Source organism: Tenrec ecaudatus, chromosome 3, assembly GCF_050624435.1.
Source record: "Tenrec ecaudatus isolate mTenEca1 chromosome 3, mTenEca1.hap1, whole genome shotgun sequence".
Taxonomy (NCBI): Eukaryota; Metazoa; Chordata; class Mammalia; order Afrosoricida; family Tenrecidae; genus Tenrec; species Tenrec ecaudatus.
The window spans coordinates 204,608,377-204,620,776 of record NC_134532.1 but is presented as its reverse complement, the minus strand read 5'-3'; the positions used below and the strand labels follow the sequence as shown (position 1 = coordinate 204,620,776).

General features: G+C 37.2%; 1 non-coding gene across 1 annotated transcript; it reads left to right on the top strand.

Moving 5' to 3' along the window:
* The first annotated feature begins 11,789 nt into the window (after positions 1–11,789).
* LOC142444102 (small nucleolar RNA SNORA65) lies at positions 11,790–11,924 on the top strand. Its single transcript, XR_012783771.1, has one exon. It is a non-coding gene; the product is annotated as a small nucleolar RNA SNORA65 (small nucleolar RNA).
* Positions 11,925–12,400: the final 476 nt, after the last annotated feature.

The following is a 12,400-nucleotide window of genomic DNA, read 5'->3' as shown; positions in this document are numbered from 1 at the left end:
TTTTGCACTTAGCAGAAACTTGGTCAGTTTATCTTACTGTGGGGACTTGTGTGCTTCTATGGTGCTGGGAGCTATAAAATGCTATGTCAAATGCCAGGAAGGGCCTCTGTATTGACTGAATTCAATGGAGCTAGCAAACTAAAACATTCAGGGGGGAAAAAAACAACAACCTGGTGTTCTAATTCTAGAGGGGGGAAAGTCCCTGAAAACTTTATGGATAGCAGTGAAACACTGTCATATTGTGCCACAAAATGATTCCCGTAGGATGGAGACACTCAAAATATGACAGCAATGAATTATTTCCTACAAGCATAACCAACAGTCATGGACTGGAAGGAGTGAGGTATACAGGACCATCATTTACTGAGGTCGCACAAATCAAAATGAAAAGAAATAATCATAAAAGTCAAATAACAAAAAGTGGAATGTCGAAAATATGAAACAAGAAAAATTAAAAACAAACAAACAAATGAAATGCTTGAAGATCACCATTCATAGCAGTAGTGTACTGCAATGGCCTGGTGCGGTGTCATGATATTCCCTAATATGGCTCTTCTATCCATATCTCTGCAATCCCTTGCAAATGATTGGGTGGCTGATGCAAAGAGGATAGGGGGTGGTCAAGTTTGGTTACACTCTACAGTGGAGAAGGATAAGGTGCCTCAAAGGAAGAGAGAAATCCTAGAACCATTGTAAGTCGAGTCTTGTCAGTAGAGATCAGTATGGTGAGATCTCTGTTTCCAATGTCAGAGGTCCAAACCAAAGACACTGGAGGTTGAGATAAGAACACCATCTGACAGAACCAGAACAGCACGGAGACTATGCACCTATGAGGCAAAACAGCAGCCTGTCTTCCTTCACTGGCTGAGGGCATGAGGGGACAGTGTGGCTAGGAGTGTACAGACTGCAGATAGACCTGGCTGTTGGTTGAGGACAGTGATGCCATAGACCATTGGCTGTATCCTTAATGTTTTCTGATCCTGGCTTATGATGACCTATTAACTTCCCGGATCAACTCAATTATGAATACTGTGGATTGTTGCATCTCACATTAGAGTAGAGTGCCATTGAAAAAAATGGTTAGTGTCACAATATGCAAAAAGAGATGAGGGTGGAGGCATATCTGACCTTGGCCTAGTGACAATAGGAAAGCCAGCGGAGGCCAGATATGGTCTCCCTTAGTGTTTTCATAACTGGTATTGGCCAACTTCAATTGGACAATCATATGATTTGCTATGCCAGGAATAAAAAACACAGAAAAGAGATACTATTGTGGTCTAGCTTTTGAAGAAGATTCAAAGTTCTTGCTGAAGTACAATTATATCAGATGTGATCACGTATATTTGCCTTTAAGGAAGGCTAACCTAATACAATTATTTTTTTCAAAGATATGAGTCAACCACTAATGCCAAAGACAAAGTAATTAAGGATGTTTACCTGCTTCTGCAGTCTGAAATTGATTAAATCTGCAATAAGCTAAACTGATCACCATTGGTAATTATAATGTGAGACCTAGGAAACAACTATTTTCCATTTTGGAAAGTATCTTGGTGACAGCAATAATTCTGGAGATTAAATGGTAGAAATTTGCAAGATCAATGACTTATTCGAAGGAAATTCATTTTAACACAATAAATGGTGACCATATAATGAAAGACAAGACTTAAGTGGATCACATGCATGGAAGAAGATAATGAAAAAATTATGTCGCCAGTCAGAACAAAGCTATGGACTTACTGCGTGTGTTAGTTTATAATTAAGAACCCAGAATACTGAAGGATAACATCAAGGTTCTAATGAAGGCATTGATGATGCACCAAGCTCCAGGAATTGATAGAATACTTATTGAGGTATGTCATCAAATGAAAGCAATACTGGAAACTCCCATTTATCAGTATGAGGAAATTTGCAAGACAGATACTTGGTTAACGAGTCCATATTTGCCAATCCAATGATAGATGATTCAATGGAACGTCGAGATTATTGTACAACATAAAAAGTCACATGCAGATAAAATCATGCTGAAGGAAATGTAAAGAAGTTTGCAGCAGTAAGCTATTGACAGGAAACTATCAGAAATAGAAGGGGAATTAAAAACAGGACATGAAAATCGGGGTAGCCCTGCTTATGTCAGATGGCGGAAAGCAGAGAATACAAGAGAGATTTTATTTGTGTTTCACTGACTGCATGACGGTCCCCACTATGTCTATCATAGAACATTATGGATAAAATTGTGAATGATTAGTCTGTTCTTGTGGAATCAGCATGTACACCAAAAGCTAGTTGTTGGAAGAGAAAGGGGGGATTCCGAGCAGTTTATTTTTAGCCAGAGTTTGTGTCAGAAGCATATCATTTCACTACATTCAGTCAATCCAAAGTCTGAGTAAATATTCTGGAAGCTGAACTACACCAGGAGGAAAATTGTATTGGAAGAAAATTAAATAACAACCTGTGATGTGCAGACGACACAAAGTTGTTGTTGAAAACTAAGAAGACTTGAAATATGTGTACTTATGCCTGAGGACAATGAGTAGAAACATAAAGAAAACTAAATATCATTAAACATCCATAAAAGAGTTTTAAGTGAAAAATGGGTATCCAAAGAGATGTTGATAACTTGCTTTTGAATGTAAAATGAAAGTAAGAAATCATGAAATACATGAGCTGAAAAGATTTTCAGTGTGGATTTCATGTCAATGTGAAATCAACCGATCAAACAAACAAAAACCTCATTGCCATCTAGTGAAGGCAGACTCACAGTGGCCCTATCTGAGAGGGTAGAATCCCCACTGTGAGTTTCTGAGACCGTAGAAAGTCCATCATTCTCTGTCAGATTTCATGTCCATGTAAGGGTAAAAAGTGCACAAACAAAAACCATCCACAATGGCATCAGTAGAGTACCTCATCATAAATGGAGAAAAGATTGAAATTGTCATCTATTTATTTATATCCACAATCAGCCACCATGGAATTAGCAGTTCAGGCATTCTTTTGCAAAAGATCTCTTATGGTCTTTAAAAAAAAGACAAGGAAAGACAATCTCAACTTGAACAGTTAGGAGGGACCTTCCCAAAACATGATATCTGCAGTTTCATCAGATGCAGATATAAAAGCACAAAACATCCAGGAAGATTGAGGAAGACTAACTGGATGTAATTGTTGGGATAGCAAAGAATATTGAATATACCATGCACTGCAAGAAGAATGACAAATCTATCTTGAAAGAAACACAGCCAGAATGTTTTTTGGAAGCCACGAGGATGAAAATTTGTTTCATACTCTAGATATGTCATCAGGAGGCAGGAACCCCTGGGAAAGTACAGCATACTTCAAGCAGCGTGTCAGCAAAAAGGAAAGGCCACAATGAGATCTATTGCTATGGAGACTGCAGCAATGGGCTCAAACATAAGAGGCCAGGATGACATGTCATACTGTTGTACAAAGGGTTGCTAGAAGTTAGAACTGACAGGATGGAAACTAGACACAACAATGGCATTGACCAAGGGACTGTCTTTGATGGCCTATGTATGGCCACAGTTCTACAAATATCGTTTATAGAGCTGACCATAAATCAGAAATGCCCTGATCTGAGTGAAGCAGGGAAAGCAGTCTAAAATATACATTGAATTCCAACTTCATTGAACAGAAGGTCAAATGATATTTCATTATAAGCATACATTTTGGACACGTCTCTTTCCAGTTTGTTGTACTGATTTCCCAAATCTAAATAAGAAAACCAAATTTCATTTCATGAAGCAGTGGAGATGGTGTCACCAGAGAAGTGAGTGTGTTAAGTAGTGTCAGCCCACAGACTAGTGAAGTAGAACCACAGTCTAGGGAACGTTTATGTTGGGGCAAACTTTCCATATCCGACACCGTATTATGCCTCCAAATATTGTCTCTACAGAAAACCATGAGCAATGCGCTAAAGTTGAGACAAAAGAAATAGGTAGGCTTGGGTAAAATCTTTTTAATCGGAGACAGTTGTACAAGATTCTTATACTTGAAAATATATATATATACACCTTCAGGTATTAGGATAATTAGTTCTGCACAAATCTTCATTCTCTGACAGTTTTAGATGCCTGTGGTGTCAGTACTTGGACAGGCTCTCCTAGTTAGTGGCTCAGCCCTGTGCTACCCAACCATTGGACTTAGATGCAGAGAAAGCAGAAATGAGCCGAAGGCCCTAGCACTTATAAGATGCAAATGAGACAGAATCCTAAAGCATACTCATATTTCTCAGGGGAGCTATGCCTTGGCCGGAGAATAGAAATGTCGTAGATCTTGAGCTTTTGCTCCTGTGTTCGTTTTAAATTATTAACGTGCAATTAGGCACATGGCTAAGTGAATTTCACCAAAACTGACCTTAGATAATGGGTTTGGATTTGCAAAGCTTATGAGAAAAATGGGTGTAAACATTTACATGTTGCAGTTTGACCCTCATACTTTCCTGAAGGTCATTAACTGTCACAAACATCAATGGAAGCAAAGTCATCTTTCCGATCTTCGTTTGCACCGGACAGAAGGAAGTTAAATAAGATAGTAAGTGGGACAGTTTTATGTCTGATATGTCACCCAAAGCATTTATATGTTAAAAAATTACCTGGATGCCTCTTGCTGGATGTTTCCTGTCTGGATGAATCTTAATATAGATTCATATAATGAGATTTATTTTCACAGATAAAAGAAAGGCAAACTTATCCTAGGGGCTTTGTGTTTCAAAATAGTTGTCAATAGATTGCTTCTCTGGAAACAGGAGTTGAGGCAGAATTGAGCCTGTAAGAAATTTATTAGGGGTAAGCATCTGTAGAAGGAAGGGAGAGAAGGAAACTGGCATGGCAATGATAGTGGGCATAAAACCTTGTCCTGGTCAATCCCTAGGAAGCTGAACACGAAGATGGCTCAGAACTGTACGTAGGGTGAGGGAACAGCCCGCAATTGAAGTGCTGCTAAAGGCTGGGGCTAAAAGTCATTCCCTGAAGGAGACTCAGGCAATGCTCTTAAATTATGGGCAGTAGACTTTTAAAAAAGCATATCATCAACATTTTCACTCTTTCAAATAAATAATTTCCTACATCAAACAAAAGGATTTGGCATCCTAAAGTTGAGCCTTTCCTCAATGAGAATCAAAATTTATAGTGTTTACAGAAACATAACCCATGGCCCTCGAAAAATATATACTTCACAAAATATAGACTCAGTTCCATTTCATCCTACACCCAGAGAGAGCTTTCTGAGACTGGTACGGATAGTGAAGGGTGGGAGATAGGGAAAGGAGTAATAAACGGAGAAAAGACTGATGCTCAGATCCATAGTCAATGGCCATGGAAGCAGCAATCAAGCAATGAAAACACACGTTGCATTAGGAAAACCTGTTGAACAAGACCCCTTTAAAGTTTTGAAAATCATGGACATTACTTTGAGGACTCAAATGAGCCTTACTTGAGACTCCCTGGTATTTTCCACTGCCTCATATGTATGTGAATCTTGGGCATAAAAAGGAAGACGGAAGAAAAATCAATGCATTTGAATTGGGTAGCTGGAGCAGAATATTGAAATTACCATGGACTGGTAAAAAGACAAACTGGTATGTCTTGTAAGTAGTATAGTCAGAGTGTTCCTTAGAGACAAGGATGGTGAGACTTAGTCTTACTTCCTTCAGAAATGCAGTCAAGAGAGACGAACCCCTGAAGAAGGAGACCATGTTGAGTAGAGCAGAGGGGCAGCAGAAAAGAGGAAACCCTCAAAGAGATGAATCGACCTCATCTCTGCAACAATGGATTCAAGCACAGAAACCCTGTGAGCATGGCGCAGGGCAAGGCTGTGTATATTAGATTCTACTGTGTAATAGATTGGTATGAGTGGACAACAACATAACTGTAGGGAATTGGTATGGGACAGGGATATGAGAGATACGTGTTTTTGGAGCTTTCCATTGTTTGGGGCTTTTGTTGTTAGATTCAGTCCCTCAGTTCCATTTCCTAGAAACTCTATGTCTAACAAAAAATAATGTTCATCCCTGTGCTGTTTTCAGAGTGGTTATTATGAGTCCATGTGGTAATCAGCATTAATATATCTGTCCATATTCATATGCTGTTTAAAAATCATTTTCATATGATTAAAAACTCAGCAAAAAGAGACAAAAGGAGGCTCGAACGAATGCTGCACCAATGGGCTCAAACACGGGAACAATGGCGAGGAGGCCCTACGACCTACTCAAGAGCACCTGAATGCAACCGGCCATTCACGTACGGCACTCATGTTGCTTGGTGTTGGTCTGGGGTGTGTCATTGTCTTTGTGTTCTCAGCTTCTCTTCGCACTGAACTATATGGTTTTGCAAATAGTTTGTTCCAGGGTGTAGGCACCTCACGTGGCATTTGCAGAAACAAGGAGGTGTCCTTCATCTTGAAAATTGTACTACTATTTGAAGGTGATGACTTCAAATTTATACTCATTGTATGGGTGATGTTCTTTTGAACACCCAGCTTAGTCGTATTCAATAGACTTTATATGATTGTTGGGTCATCATTTTTACATGATATTTCACTATATTTTACAACATCAGGCTGAGGAGTCAAGCTGTCTTTGAGGAGACTCTCAAGCCAGACTCATTCTTTTCCCAACTCTATTTTTAATACTCTTACCACTTAAGAAGCAGGATTTCCCAGCACCTGACAGTATCTCCACAGTATATGTACAAGAAGAGACAACCAGCACTAAATATTATTGAGATTTTCAAAAGTTTTGTGAATTATTTTATTGTGTTTTTGCAATAGTAGTCATGTTTACATATTATTTCTCCATTCTCGCTCTTCTACCTTGGCAATACCTACCAGTCTCATTAAGGCTTTCTCTGCATGTGGAGGGTTTATTCATCTTGAAGTATATATTTTGGATTGTCTCAAGTGTTTTTAGTCTAAGCATTGCACTTCAGAAACACACACAACTTTTAATACCATCTACTTCCTGCAGATTAATTTTCATCCAAATTGCTTTGAATCTACAGATTTATTTTGAAAGAATTTATATAATATCAATACTTAATCTCCCCAAATATTAATTATATGTCTCCCCAATTATTCAGGCCTACTTGAATTTCTCACAATACCTTTCTGTATTTTTCAGAGTGCATATCTTACACAGATTCCATTAATTTTTCTTATGCATTTGATATTTTAGATATAATCTAATGTTTTATTTAACTTAAATTTTATCTTTATTGAAAGGTAAAAGCATAACTCTGCTTTTTAAATATTTTTCTTGCCTCCAAAGGCTTTCCGAATTTTCTTATTATTTTTAATATTTAGAAACTTTTAGATTTTCTATGCACAAATATTTCAACTGTCCCCCTTTAATTTACTCCTATTATTACATTTATGATTATTTCTTATGTTCTCTATATAAGAGATTGGTAATAGTAGGTTATTTTTCTAAATGTGATAAAAAATTAATCATTTCAGAAATAGAGATTTTTGTCAGCACACTGAAGACATTATTGTGTTGTCTTCTGGCTTTTATCACTGTGTTGAAGAAGTCTTCTGTCAGTTCAATTATCATACCTTTTTAGAAATTATATTCTTAAACTATTGTCTTTTGTACTGTGTACTTTCACTAAGATATGACAGGTGTGCTTTGTTTTAAATATATTTGGATTTGGATTTATTGTGCTACCAAAACATTAAGAATCCTTTCTTTCATCAAATGAATTATGCCACTTCTGGAAACTTCTCATTTATACAATCTCCAAATATCCTTTTCTTCTTTTGCAGCCTCTTTATGACTTCCTTCCAGAGGTTTATTTATATGAGATGTTTTTTAATCCATCTTCCACATTTTGAACTTTTTGTTCCTTATTTTTTTTACATAATAAAGGATGGCGGTATATTCATATTGCTAGGCCTGTCCTCTCTTTAGTCAAGTAAAAGTTCTTTTGAGAATTCTACATTTACAAAAACTCTGTATAAATGTGGATTTTCAAACAGAAAAGGAAAAAAAATGGAAAGGGCAGGTTCTTCCCATGAGAAGAATAACAATCTATAAATGTAAAATAAATGGCAATTATTTCGTTGTCAACTGAAATAAATATAAAAGTCATAGGCAAGGTAAGAGGGATGCTAGAGCGAATGCTACATGCTTGATGAGAAACAAAGTGCGTAAACAGCCTCACCGTATTACCCCTCATAATGCACTTGTTAATTACAAAGGGAAAAGTAATTTTACAGTGGGAGCAAGCAAACCTTTAAATCTAATCTTAATTAAAATATCAAGGTCTGTGTCACCAATAATTGGAAAAACATTTGCCTTTCCCATATAAAATCTATAAGAAGCTCTAGTTTGCAAACTTTAAGTACTTTGCTAAGAACAAAAGATTCAGTGATTCAAATCTATCATCTAATCTGTGGGGGAAATATTTGGCAGTCTGCTTCTGTGAAGATTAAAGCCCTGGAAATCCTATGGGACAATTTAATATTTTCTCTGGTGTTACTATACATGGAAACAACTCAATATTTATCATGCTTTAGTAAAAAGGACACAATAAAACTCTATTACATTCTCATCATTACACATAATCTGATTCTTATCGTGAGGAAACATGAGACAAACTTAAACTGAGGAGCATTTCAAGAATTAAAAAGAACCAAGCAAACCAAAAAACCACCCCAATTCAAGAGACACACCTACCAAACTTATAAGGAAGCCTTACTGGAAATTCAAGTCAAGATAGGCAGAGGGGAAAGCATTTACATTTCTACTGGTAAGAAAATAGGAAGGAGACACTTCCTATCTGAAAAATAAAAACATTTAACAATTCTTATATAGAACCCCAAGGGAGAATATGCCCGCTACTAAGTTCCTCATTGGACACTTTTGACCTAGTTTCTATGCACTCTTGGTGACCCAAGCCATGTGGTATAGACTAATGGGACTTCAGACTGCTCTTTTGAGGCCCACAACAACCTTCATGCTAGTCTAGGAGAACTTGTTCTAGAAACCCCATGAAAGGAACTGGACTTTACACTCCAACTCAACTGCAGTCCTTGTGTTTAAGGCTGAAATTCTGTAGTATTAAAAGTAGATGACTTTAGTCCAAGGTCATAGAATTGGTAGACCACGAGTTCAACTTTGAATCTCTTTCCTTGCAGGTGCCCAATAAACGGTATTTAGGAATTACCATATACTTGCTATTTTCATGTCCTGCTTCCAGACATGGACTAATTGGGTGGCCATGGCTCTGACATTGTGAATGAATGTTATTGAAAGGTTTACCATATTACCAATGCTTATTGTTTGTGTAAAGAGTGTTTAGTCACATAAAGGTTGAATCCCTACAACTCAACAATTGAAGTGTTATGCCCCTTAGCTGGTTCATACTCATATAATTTCCTTACTTCATAAGTGTTTTAAATTCCAGACCATTGCCTAAACTAATAACAGTATCAATATATAGTAGTCACCTATTGTCAGAAATTCAAAACCACCAACCAATACCTAGAGAGAAAGATGAGGCTTTCTCTGCCTGCAAAGATTCATAGAATAAGATACTCACAGTGACATTGAACTATGTCCTGTGGAGTCATAATGAGTTAGAGCTAACTCAATAGTAGGGGCAGTAATGCTGCAGGAGCATGATGCTTCCCAACATAAAATATAAATTAAAATAATTCAACAAACTTTTAAAGCAATGGAAGCACTTACCTGTCTATTCCAGGAAATTGGGACAACAGCTACTTGGCCAACTCAAGGAAGAGATCCACATTAGTGCACACCCAAAAGAAAGGTGACCCAATAGAATGCTCAAAGTGTAGAATAATATCAGTGATATCACATGCAAATAAAATTGTGCTGAAGATCATCCCCCAACAGTTGCAGCAGAACATTGACGAGGAGCTGCCAGAAGTGCAGGCAAGTTTCAGAAGAGGAGGTAAAACAAGGAATATAACTGTGTGCTTAGATGGCTCTCGGCTCAAAGCAGAGAATACCAGAAAGATAATTACTAGTGTATTATTGATAATGATAATGCATCCAGCTGTATGATCATAACAACATATGAGTGACGTTGAGTAGAATGGGAAACGCACAACACTTGACTATGCTCATGAGGAAGTGGTAAATGAATCAAGAAGCAGTTACGTGAACAGAACAAGGGGATAGTGCTTGGCTTAAATGAGGAAAGGTGCGCAACTGGGTTATGTCCTCTCATCATACTTGTTCAATCTGTATGCTGAGCAAATAATAAGAGAAGCTGGATTATATGAAGAAGAATGTGGCACCATGATTGGAGGAAGACATTAATAAACTGCAATGTACAGATGACCATAAGATTGCCTGCTAAGAGTGAGGACTTGAAGCACTTGCTGATGAATATCAAAGTTTGCAGCCTCCAATATAGATAATGATTCAATGGAAAGAATACCAAAATCCTCACACCTGTACCAATATATAACACTACAATAAATGGAGAAAAGGGTGACGTCGCATTGCTTTGATCTACAATCAATGATCATGGAGGCAGTAGTCAAGAGATCAAACGATGAGTTACAGTGGGTAACTATCTTACACACGACCTGTTCACAGTGTTGAAAAACAAGGATGTTAGTTTGAGTACTAAAATGTGCCTGGCCCAAGAGATGCTGTTTTCCATTGCATCATATGGATGTGAAAGTTGGACACTGAATAAGGAAGACCAAAATAGAATCTTTGTATTTAAATTGGGACGCTGGAGAAGAAAGTACCATGGACTGCTAAAAGGGCAAACTGATGTCTTGAAGAAGTACGGTCAGAGTGCTTCTTAGAGGCAAGAATGACAAGTCTTCACATTTGGACATGTGGTCAAGAGACCAGTTCCTGTAGAAGGACATCATGCTTTGTAAAGTGGAGGGGCAGAGAAAAAGAGGAAGGCCCTCAAGGAGATGGATTAACTGTCCCACGATGACGATCACAGTGGGCTCTGGTTTAGGAAAAATTGTAGGACTGACCCAGGACTGGGCAGTTAGTTTTGCTGTGCATCGAATGGTTACAGGTACGATGGATTCCAGGGCACCTAACAAAATGAGCAAAGTGACCAGAGATATATACAAACCATAGATATATGAATAGACTTTGGGCTTGCATTTAATTCTAGTGCCTGTCTAAGAACAATTAGGTCTTATGCCATGGCCCTCATTGATGCTAATACTCATGAAGATATCTGTGACTATATGGGTACTATTTCAAAGTGTGTTGAAGAAACCAGTTGGTGCCAAGTTTACAGAAGCAATAGCATCTGTGGTCTTAAAGACGTGTCTTCAAATGCGTAGGTATGTAACTGAAGAATCAACTGAGACCACATGGAAGAAGCACCAAAACCTGTGTGACCAAGGATTATACCTAATAAGATTCAAATACAAAAGATGGAATAGTATCAGCGTTAAATTAGGAAGCCTAGTGGAAACCCAAAATTTATATACAGGATCAACAAATGGATTAAGTCTCAGGTGAATCCCTTCTGAATATTGTTGAGGGATGTGAATAGTCTTGTTATCAGAAAGAGAACATATTAAAGTTGATTAAGGCAGTTTAAAATATAATATCATTTGATCTCCCTTTGACCCATTTTGAAGCCATTTCATTAAAAAAGTGAAGGGGAAATATAGGGAGATACACATGTATTAAGCCTCTACTGAGCCTTTTCTGACCATAGAACAGGGGCGTGAATACCCCTGCTATTATTCAGAATACATTGGAAAGTGGATTAATGTAAATGAAGTTAGGTTAACATTTAATACCTTATCATTTGATCTCCTTTTGATCCATTTAAAATTTGTTTTCTTTTTAAAAATAAATTTCTGCAATCCAGTGGTGAGCTGAGAGTAAACTCCAGCTTAGGAAACAGGGTTGTTCTTCATGTGGATGACTCTGTGCCGAAAGCGTGGGGACAGTCAAGAAAAATAAATAAATAAATAAATTTCTGTTTTCCTTTCTATTGAGCTTTTTATCTTTTTTACTGTGTTATTTTTGTTAGTTTTTTCTTTTCTTTTCTTTTTAATGTTTTTCTGTGGCAGTAACTGGGTTAATATTCGCTTGGGACATGGCAGAGGATATTGGGGGTAAATGAAGAGCTGATAACTAGAAGTATAAGAATGAAATGAATGTTCTAATATTAATGCATGTGATGATTAGTCAACTCTTCTTAATAGTATTGAATTATTGAATGGTAGGATATGTGAATTATACACCAATAAAACTTAAAATATAATTTATAAAGTAGTTTAAGGAAAAGAAAATCCAGGCTATAATCATCCAAAATATTAAATTCATGTAAAATTATGAGATACTAAGAAAACATAAGAGATTAAAAATCAAAAAGTTATGACAGTAAAATTGTAAAAAGAAATTGGTCTCATGACTGAAGGGGAA